At 34.9% G+C, this 7,846-nt stretch overlaps 1 non-coding gene across 1 annotated transcript; it reads left to right on the forward strand.

Annotated features, from left to right (window-relative positions):
• The first annotated feature begins 3,476 nt into the window (after window positions 1-3,476).
• LOC121224903 (small nucleolar RNA R71) lies at window positions 3,477-3,583 on the forward strand. Its single transcript, XR_005922645.1, has one exon. It is a non-coding gene; the product is annotated as a small nucleolar RNA R71 (small nucleolar RNA).
• Window positions 3,584-7,846: the final 4,263 nt, after the last annotated feature.

The raw sequence follows: 7,846 nt of genomic DNA on the forward strand, positions 1-7,846 counted from the left end.
AACTCGCGAGGTTGTATATGACTATCATGTCATCTCTTTGATCTTTCTTCACACATTTTGGCATTCTCATAGGAAAACAACCTCAGCTCTTCAAACTTATCAAGTTGTAACATCCTTCTCTCACCGGCTTGCTTAAGATCAAAGTTCAACTACTTCAAAGCCTAGTGAACTTTATTCTCCAACTCTAATGGCAAATGACATGCCTTTCCAAAGACTAACCGGTAAGGAGTCATTCCTAACAGAGTCTTAAATGTTGTTCGATAAGCCCACAATGCATCATCGAGCCTTCGAGACCAATCTTTTTTGCTAGGGCGTACTACCTTTTCAAGGATACCTTTGATTTCATGATTCACTCTTTCAACTTGCCCATTAGATTGAGGGTAATAGGCAGTAGCAATCGTGTGCTTCACATTATATTTGTCAAGCAACCACTTAAGCCATTTCTTCACAAAGTGAGAACCTTCATCACTAATAATAGCTCTTGATGTCCCAAATCGTGTAAACACATGCTTATGTAGGAATCACATGACTACCTTAGCATCATTTGTAGGGTATGCTTCAGCTTCAACCCACTTGGATACATAGTCCACAACATCTAAGATGTATTTGTTCCCATACGAAGAAGAAAACGGGCCTAAGAAGTCAATACCCCATACGTTAAACAATTCAATCTCCAAAATGTTTGTCAAGGTCATCTCATTCCTCCTTGATATGTTTCCAGTCCTTTGTCATTTATCACAGTTCTTCACATAAGCATAAGTATCTTTAAATAGTGTAAGCCAAAAGAAACCTGCTTGCAAAATCTTTGCTACAGTACGTGAATCACCAAAGTGTCCCCCACTTGGAGATGAATGGCAATGATACAAGATCTCAACAATCTTGCTTTTAGCTACACACTTTCAGATTATATTATTTGCACATTGTTTAAACAAAAGTGGATCCTCCCAACGATAATACCGACTATCATACAGGAATTTTTTTCTTTGTTGGTATGTCATTTCTCCAGGAATTATTCCACATGCAAGATAATTAACAAAATCAGCAAACCATGGTATTTCATGAATTCGATTTACCTCAAATAAGTGTTCATCTGGGAAATTCTCATTGATAGGCCACATGACTGAGTTACCTTATCCTGCTCCAACCTCGACAGATGATTAGCTATTTGATTTTCGACACCTTTTCTGTCTTGGATCTCAAGGTCAAATTCATGGAGTAAAATTATCCAATGAATTAGCCTTGGTTTTGCATCTTTCTTCGTGAGCAAGTATTTAATGGCTGCATGGTCAGTAAATACTACAACTTTGGTACCTATAAGATATGAGCGAAATTTGTCAAAAGTAAAAACTATAGGAAAGAGTTTCTTTTCGGTTACCTTATAATTGTGTTGGGCTCCCGTCAAACTTCTACTTGCATAGTAAATAGGGTGAAACACTTTATTTCTTCTTTCACCCATCACAGCTCCAACAGCATAGTCACTTGCATCACACATCAGCTCAAAAGGTGAGTTCCAATCAAGTGTAACAATTATTGGGGCTAAGATTAACCGCTTCTTTAGATATTCAAAAGCTTCTAAACATGCTTTGTTGAAACCAAACAATATATCTTTCTCTATCAACAAACACAACGGTTTAGAAATTTTTGAGAAATCTTTGATAAACCTTCGATAAAAACCGGAATGGCCTAAGAAACTTCTGACTCCTTTCACATTTATTGGGTTCGGTAATCTTTCAATTACGTCCACCTTTGCTTTATCGACTTGAATTCCTTTCTTTGAGATCTTATAACCTAAGACAATCCCTTCCGTGACCATAAAATGGCATTTTTCCCAATTAAAGACAAGATTTGTCTCTTCGCATCTCTTCATTACCTTAGCCAAATTACTCAAACAGATATAATAAGTGTTACCAAAAACAAAAAAATCATCAATGAAAATCTCAACAAAAATTTCAACCATATTAGTAAATATTGCCATCATGCATCGTTGGAAAGTTGCAGGTGCATTACATAAACCAAAAGGCATTCGCCTAAAAGCAAACGTACCGTATGGACAAGTAAAGTTTGTTTTATGTTGGTCCTTCGGGGCTACAACTATTTGGTTATATCCCGAATAGCCATCTAAAAAATTATAGAATTCATTACCTACCAGTCGATCTAACATCTAATCCATAAAAGGCAACGAAAAATGTTTCTTCCGAGTGGCTTTGTTCAACTTTTTTTTATCAATATAGATTCTCCAACTAGTAAAGTTCTTGTTGGAATTAACTCATTATGGTTATTTTCAACAATCGTGATTCCACCTTTCTTCGGCACACATTGTACCAAACTTACCCATGAACTATCTGAAATAGGATAGATGATTCCTGCATCTATCCATTTGATCACTTCCTTTCTCACAACTTCTTTCATAATAGGATTGAGCCTCCTTTGCCCTTCAATTCGAGCTCTTTCACTTTCTTCTAAAATGATTTTATGCATGCAAAAAGAAGGGCTTATACCTCGAATATTAGCTATGGTCCAACCAATTGCTTTCTTAAATTTCTTTAGAAAAGTAAATAGTTGCACCTCTTGATCTTTCGCTAGTTCCGCTAAAATAATCATAGGAAAAGTAGAATAATCACCTAAATAAATGTATTTCAAATGGGACAGAAGTACCTTTAGTTCGAGTTTAGGTGGTTCTTCAATTGACAACTTGGGTTGCACAAATTCTCTGACTTCCAACTCCAATGGTTCAAACCGTGTGGATTGAATAAAATTTCCCGGATTGGCTTCCATCAAAGCCATGTTTTCTTCACCTTCTTCATCCTACAAATGGTCAAGATCTAAGGCTTTCTCCAATGGATCTTCTTTAAAATTGTTTTCCATAGAAACCAAGGTTTCTATCTCTTCCATAACTGAACACTGCTCTGCCAGATTAGGAAATTTCATCGCTTTAAGAATGTTAAAGGTTACTTGATCATTTTAAACTCGTATGGTGAGTTCTCCTCTCTGCACAACAATTAACATTCTACCCGTGGCTACAAAAGGTCTCCCAAGGATGATCGGCACTTCCTTGTCTGCTTCAAAATCTAAGACAATGAAATCAGCAGGAAAAATAAATTTGTCAACTCTTACCAAAACATCCTTGATCTTTCCTTCGGGATATGCTAAAGATCGATCCACTAGCTGAAGCGTCACAATTGTAGGTCTTACTTCACCTATCCCTAACATCTTGAAAATAGACTTAGGCATCAAGTTGATACTCGCTCCTAAGTCACACAAAGCTTTACCACAGTAAGATTCACCAATGTTACAGGGTATAGTAAAGCTTCTTGGGTCTTTCAATTTCGGTGGTAATTTTTTTTGGCCATTGATAGTTATTTCTCGTGATCCTCTCGATGATCTCATAAGCCTCATTATAAGACTTAGAAAAAATTGCACCATTTGTGGAAGCATTGAGACCATTATAGAATTTCTCAAACTGTATACAATAAGGAATCCCATGATGAGGACACTTACAAAGTAACTCCTTGAATCGCTCCTAAGCTTCATACAAAGACTCCTCATCCAATTGTTGGAAAGTTGTAACCTCGTTCCTTAACTTAGCATTTTTGCTAGGTGGGAAATACTTAACCAAAAATCTCTCTGCTAATTCTTGTCATGTAGATATGAAACTTGGTGGCAATGAATTGAGCCATGCTCGTGCTCGATCTCGCAACAAGTATGGAAACAACTTCAACCTCAGTTCGACTTCAATCACACCGACTATCTTGAATGAATCACTCACCTCCATAAACAATCGAAGGTGGAGATGTGGATCTTCTGTAGGCATACCACTAAATTGGCCCACCATTTGTAGCATTTGAAATATCACTAGTTTCATTCAAACTGGGTTACCTCAATATCTAGCCTTCTAATTCCTAGGTTTAACTCACAGAAAAGTGCCACAACATATTATCTGATGCATTGACCCCTATCATCAGCAATGAGGATAGGATTTCATACATGATCTGCTTTATTACCTTGGACTTGATTCTGATTTTCGAGGTCCATCTCGACTTGTCTTTGGGCTGTTCGTTCACATCTTCTTTGTCTAAAATTTTGCTCAATTTCAGGTTCTACATGGAGTAAATTGATAATTCGATTGAGGCATAAACATTATAAGCATGAATCAAATAAATATTATTTAATCAAAGCAATCATCCTAACTTAAATAAAATTAAGCTAACATTATTGTAAACAAGAACAAAGAACACATATCAAACATCTTTATATTAAATTAAAGAAAAGAAAGATTAAACCCAATTCAGAGTGGTTGTCACCCAAAACTCTGACTGACGAGGCTCGTTCGTTCCTTTGCTTTGCTCCTTTGCTGATGGCTCTCCAAGGTGGCCGACCAAGGTTTCTTTAAGAGGCTTAATTGCTAAAATCTCTATGAAGAGATGATGCTAGGCGTGGGAATGAAAAAAAATAAGAGAATTGGAGAAAATAGATAATGATGAATGATGAGAATGAATGGCTGATTGAGGGATGTTGAATGAAGGAATAAGAGGGTCTTATTTATAGGTGAGGAGAGGGGGATAGTTTGCTAAAAATAGTGGATTTTAACCTCTTCAAATCTCCTCAAATTGTGATCGGCCATGCTTAGTGGCTTTTGACTTGATTTTTGCTTGATTTTTAAGCAATTTTGGATGCCACACAACTCTTCGGGCAAATCTCTAATTTCTTCAACACTGTAAGAACCTTGTGTAATTAAACCAAGGAATGGTTTAAATGGACAGCCATGTGTAGCCGAATATTAGGTTGACTTGGTCTCTAATTTGGACGGTTCTATAATCCAGCAAAGCTATCAGACCTATCCAGAATAAATCAACAAATTAGAGGACCAAAGAATAACATTTATCCAATTTAATTAATTAATTAAAACCCAAATTGTTAATGAAATATTTTAAAATTAATTATTAAATATAATTTTATATTTTATTCTTTAATTTAATCATGCATGTCCCACTTTATGTCTTAAAAAATATATTATATTAAAATTAATATAAAATAAGTCATTTATTGCATGAAAATTATATAATAAAGCATAAAATCACATTTTAATAATTTCTATGTCCTAATTTCATATTTTCACATATTTTATTAATTTATTAAAAAATTACTTAGTTTTAACAACGAATTTAAACAAAAAGGTGATAAATTACATAGGAAAAATCCTATATATTTTTCCGTTTACAAGTACCAATTTTTGAGTCTCTTAACACTTCTTATTGAACCTCATTACAAAACCCGAGCTTGAAATGTTAATCTGTATTGACCCCTTTTTTTTTGGTCTTGCACTGCACGAGTATAGACACCTGGCCATATGTATTAAGGGTTAAGTAGATATGTCATGGTGGATTTTGTAAAAAGAGAGTGGAATAGGAAAGATTCATGTGATATAGGAGCAATAGGTTAGCCTACAGTGCAAAAAAAAAAAGGAAGAAAAATCCAAAAAGAAAATCAATACTAGTGGAAAAAGTTTATGAAAAGCAAAAACACATTTTTGAGTGAGATGAATTGAAAAAGAAAGTGAAAAAGTCACAAAAATAAGAAAAAGTCGTTCATTAGTTACTATATCTTGCTTTGATTTCGTATATGGAGAAATAAGGAAGATGAGAGAAGCAGAAATAAGGCAGTGAATGAGTAAGGGTCGCTAAGGGGAAAGAATAGGGATCGATACGGTGTACCAAAATATTTTCATGTTTGTAAAAATTTTTTTATGGTTATTGTTTTTGCATTCTATACCTATCCTAAGCCTCAGAACATTACAAGCAAAAAAGTCCTATGTGACCTAAATATCCTTATGCGTGAATGGACATTACATTAAACTATCGCATAAACTACTATTTGTATTTTGCTAGGATAATCAAATTACTTGTATGATTTTTTGATGGATTCCTACAGGTGAGACCCTTAATGCTTGTATACTTTATAATGCATTGAACTTAGATATTTGAGGTTGAAAGTGGTAAATCAGTTATTTATTATGTCAAAATTATTCATAAATATGAAATGCCTAGTCATGTGCTCCAAAGTCAATCCTTGTACTATATTTGCTCAAGGGTTGTCTTTTCCATTTCTTGTTTTTGTTTGTGCTATTTGAGGATAGGAAATGACTTTAGTGTGGGGAAGTTTGATCTGTCATAATTTGGTATAGCATATTAAACAAAATTTTGCACTTTAGGAGATTGAAAGCAAGCATTTTCGTTAGGTTTTAATTATGTTTTTGTAAGTTTCCTTAAAGTCAATAAAATATGCAAATTAAGTCTTTTGTTAACCTTAAGAACTCTATTTTTTCGATTCATTTATCACATTTGTTCTTTATATCGATTCTATATTTTTTATGAAAACCATGAGAAACTAATCCTTCTATGGGGGATCAGCAAGTGGAGGTTTGATCTTTTAATTGTTTTATAGGGTTACTCAACGGATCAACTATTTGGGAAAGGACGAACCTAAACCTAGGCTTGAACACCCTAGAAAGTCATAAAGGTGAAAATCAACCCAAAATTGGTGTGGCCTATCCATGAACACGTTTACCCCAACTAGTTTGGATTGTGAGGTCGGAAGATAAGTAGTCCTTGTTGACTCATTATTTGAGTGGAAGATCGAAAGATCCTACTAGGATAGTGACTAATTGATTGACGAGGAACCCGAAGCGATAGTTGATGGGGATTACCAAAGTAAGCTAATCACCCATAACCAGATTTGATTTATTTTATTTTTTGAGCTCCTGATTTTTATTTCTTTCCTTATTATATTTTATTATTTCTTAAAAACTCATTTTATTATGTTTTCATACACTATAACTGATTTAGAGTACTAATTAGATCTTTCGGTGTTTAGGTTAAAATCGATTTAGCACTAGCCTCCATTAAGTATGATCCTTGGAGTACTCACCCACTTCGTTGTAACTATATTACAACTAGACCCATTTACTTGCGGATATCGCCTCATCGATATATCTTTTACTGTAGTATTCATACTCTGGACGTTAGAATGTCCGGAGGGAGTTAGAGATATGGTTGGAAATATCGATTTATCATATCCATAATTCCAATCGGAACATTTGTAAGATCAAAAGGCATTAGCAAGAACTCGTAATGACCATACCAAGTCCTGAATGCAATCTTAACCATATATGATTCCTTCACTTCAAGCTAATACTACCTCAACCTCAAATCAATCTTGGAAAACACCTTCGCTCCTTGTAACTGATCGAACAAGTCATCAATCCTGGGCAGAGGGTACTTATTCTTGACTGTTAACTTATTCAATTTCCTATAATAAATACACATTGTCACGGAACCATCTTTCTTCTTGACAAACAATACCGAAGCTCCCCATGGCGAAACACTTGGTTTAATGAACCCACAATCCAAAATGTCCTGAAGTTGAATTTTAAGTTCTTTAAACTCTTTAGGTGTCATGCGATAGGGAGCATTGGACACTGGAGCTATTCCTGCAACAACCCTATTCCAAATTCAACTTCGCGATTAGGAGGTAACCAATGAAATTCCTCCAAAAAATGTTCGGAAACTCCTTAACAGTGCGAATGTTACTCATAGCACAATTACTAACACTGGTATCTAGAACATAAGCTAAATATGCCTCGCATCCTTGTCTAAACAATCTTTTGACAGCTATAGTGGAGATCACATTTCATAAGTAATCTCTACGTTCACCCACAATCAAAATTTCCTTTCCACTAAATGACTTCATTGTTACTCTTTTTGAAGCACAATCTAAATTGACTTGGTGCTCAACCAATCAATCCATTCCCAATATGAAATTGAACTCATTGAATGGTAACTCCATCAAA

The sequence above is a fragment of the Gossypium hirsutum genome, chromosome D12 (assembly GCF_007990345.1).
Source record: "Gossypium hirsutum isolate 1008001.06 chromosome D12, Gossypium_hirsutum_v2.1, whole genome shotgun sequence".
Classification (NCBI taxonomy): Eukaryota; Viridiplantae; Streptophyta; class Magnoliopsida; order Malvales; family Malvaceae; genus Gossypium; species Gossypium hirsutum.